The sequence below is a fragment of the Carlito syrichta genome, unplaced genomic scaffold (genome assembly GCF_000164805.1).
Source record: "Carlito syrichta isolate Samal-C Ts95f unplaced genomic scaffold, Tarsius_syrichta-2.0.1 Scaffold315142, whole genome shotgun sequence".
NCBI classification, from domain to species: domain Eukaryota; kingdom Metazoa; phylum Chordata; class Mammalia; order Primates; family Tarsiidae; genus Carlito; species Carlito syrichta.
Window position 1 is genome coordinate 1,267,282 of NW_007259238.1, and position 317 is coordinate 1,267,598.

Here is a 317-nt window from a genome sequence, read left to right on the forward strand (position 1 = left end):
GGCCACTGCACTCCAGTCTGGGTGACAGAGTGAGACTCCAACTCAAAAAAAATAAAATATGACCCATGTATAGCCTGTTTACAAGCGGCAAAGTTTAGCCTCAAAGACACAAATAGGTTGAAATTAAAATAATGGAAAAGGTATACATGTAGATAGTAACAAAAATAGAGTGACTATGCTATTACTAGTCATAACAAACTTCAAGAAAAAATTGTTACTAAATATAAATAAGGACATTTAATTTTTTTAAATTTATTTTTATTTATTTATTTTTTGAGTTGGAGTCTCACTCTGTCACCCAGACTGGAGTGCAGTGA